This window comes from Carlito syrichta, unplaced genomic scaffold (assembly GCF_000164805.1).
Source record: "Carlito syrichta isolate Samal-C Ts95f unplaced genomic scaffold, Tarsius_syrichta-2.0.1 Scaffold307331, whole genome shotgun sequence".
In the NCBI taxonomy this organism is placed as follows: domain Eukaryota; kingdom Metazoa; phylum Chordata; class Mammalia; order Primates; family Tarsiidae; genus Carlito; species Carlito syrichta.
Genome location: NW_007251427.1, coordinates 900,486 through 903,365, shown reverse-complemented (window position 1 = coordinate 903,365; position 2,880 = coordinate 900,486).

Below are 2,880 nucleotides of genomic sequence, written 5' to 3'. Positions count from 1 at the left end.
CAAGTAGCCGGAATTACAGGCATGCGCTACCATGCCCGGCTGATTTTTTTTTTATTTTATTTATTGTAGAGATGAGGTCTCGCTGCCCAAGCGGGTGGCAAACCTGCGGGCTCAGGCAATCCACTCACCTCAGCCTCCCAAAGGTGCGGGATTATAGGCTGAGCCACCAAGCCCGGCTTGCTTTCTTGATGGTATCATTTACAGCACAAAATTTTTACTTCTGAGGTAACCCAACTTATCTAGTTTTTCTATTGTCACTTGTTCTTTTGATGTTGTATCTAGGAAACCCCTGCTTAACCCAAGGTCATGAAGATATACTTCTGTTTTCTTCTAGGAGTTTTATAGTTTTAGGGCTTATATTTAAGTCTGTGATCCATTTTGCGTTCATTTCTGTTTATGATGTGAGGCAGAGGGTCCAACTTCATTCTTTTGACATTAATATACTTTTGAATCATATATTTTGAATCCCAGAGTGCTGAATACAGGCCAAAGGGCTTTCTGCCACATTTTACAATGGCTCTAAATTTTAAACTTTGCTTTGAATTGGAAAATCTAAATCAAATTTTTTTGTTTCTTGCTGTAGGTGACACAAAATAGTCAAGTAACTATCTTTCTTACATTTTTCAATGCCATGAAATTGCTCTAGTCAAGCCCTCAGTGGCTCATCTTCAGGGCCACATCAACCGGAAGTCAAACAATCATGATTCATTAACCAGTACAAACAGGAAACCACCAGAATTTCAATAGAATGCCAGTTGGGGTTGTTGATAATAATAGTAGAAGACAAATGGCCAGGTGTGATGACTCAGGCCTGTAATCCCAGCATTTTGGGAGGCCGAGGTGAGAGGATTGCCTGAGTCCAGGGGTTCGAGACCAGCCTGGGCAACTTGGTGAGGCCTTGTCTCTACAATAAAGAAAAAATTAAAAAAATAAAAATAAAAATAAAAAGAAGACAAATGTCAATAATGAAGACAGAAAGGGAATTCATTAGAAGGAGATTATGTCGCTCATAGAAAGGAAGGGGAAAACACCTTGGAAAATCAACAGACAGACATTTGTCTGGCCAAAAGAAGCTAGACAGCTTTAATCGCACCACACCACAAGAAAAATATGACCATGATACCCCTACTGGACACTTTTTTTAAAAATTAAGAAAGGTAGATTTATTACAGGGAAAATACGTTGTGAAGGGCACAACGGGCAGGACAGCAGCAAGAGTATCTGCTATCTGCCTGGACACTTTTGCTATCATACTCTTGACATAATTATTGCAGCTCTTAAAATTTCAAACTTTAAGCCAGGTTCTGCGGCTCAGCCTGTAATCCCGCGCCTTTGGGAGGCTGAGGTGAGTGAATTGCCTGAGCCCGCGGGTTCGAGACCCGTCTGGGCAGGCAAGACCTCCTCTCTACAATAAATCAAAAAATTAGCCGGGCATGGTAGCGTGCGCCTGTAATTCCAGCTACTTGGAAGGCTGAGGCGGAAGGATCGCCGGAGCCCAGCAGGTCGAGGCTGCGGTGGCCAGGAGCGGCCACTGCACTCCAGTCTGGGCAACAGAGTGAGACTCCAACTCAAAAACAAAAAAAAAATTTCAAACTTTATAAGATTCCAGTGTCCCTGAAATGAGCATCTTTTGGTCCAGCCTTGTGGACCACAGGGAAGGGGGATATATGTCTCTTCAACTTTTCCATTATTGGACCCAGGGAGGTCATTGGTCTGTGAAGAGAAGAGAGGGAGGAGTTTGGGCGGACAAAAACAAAGGATATCATTGCATTAGGGAATACCTGCAGAGTAAATTGCAGAAATTGCCTAGAGAATTTTGGCAGAATCCAAGAGGGAATATAGTAGCTTAAATTTCAAGAGTCCACTACCAAACAGCAGAAAGTACACAATTAGATTAGGCATGTTTGTTTGCTTTGAGTAGTCTAAGTAGAGGCAAAAGATTTAAGGGATTGATTAAGGCTTGACCTTAGCCTTATTAGCTTACAGGGCTGTGAGACAAATTCAAACCCAATATTCTGACCCACAGAGAACTTGGAATGATGTAAAGGAAGGAATTCAAAGCCATAAAAACTGTACATGTACTTATAAATACAATGGCATTTATTTGTACCATTTGAGTGTATTAACTATTCAGAATAATTTTTAAAAATTGCACTCAGAGATTAAATAAAGGTGGAATGGGTTAGATCCAAGGCAGATAGGGTACATGTTTTGCTCAGCGTTTACTCCAACCCCCTCTAAGCATGTCTCCCAATAGTGCAGAGAATGGAAAGATAAAATTACACCTTCTAGACCCCTTTGCAGCTTGTCTATGGATGTGTTTTAAGTTCTTCAGTCAGGTACATACCTAAGGGGCTTGAATCTGGAACTGAGTTAAAGTGGGGGAGAACATGAAGTAACATGTAAGACTTTAGTACATCATGACTGAAAAGACATAAAATGCAGTCACGATACCCAATAAGCAGTCATTTTAACATTGCTTAGAACTGTCATGTTTCTCTAGCAGTTAACTTTAATTTGCCCTCTAATTCACTAGCCAAGGACAGAACCGGCTTCTCAGAGGTATTGATAATTGCTTTACAATTTCCTCTCCAGCTTCTTTCATAAACAAGTAAACCTAATCAACTCTTCATGACGTTCATGACACAGACCCCATCAACATGGCAATTGTCATGTGACTAACCCATCCATCTGCTTGCTATCACCTGACATCAATGCCTGTCTGTATCTGCCCTTCGTGATGACATGAAGCAGACTACCACCCAAGCACCTTAACGGCCTTCCCCATCAAAGGGAAAGTTGAGCCGGGCTCGGTGGCTCAGCCTGTAATCCCGCGCCTTTGGGAGGCTGAGGTGAGTGGATTGCCTGAGCGCGTGGGTT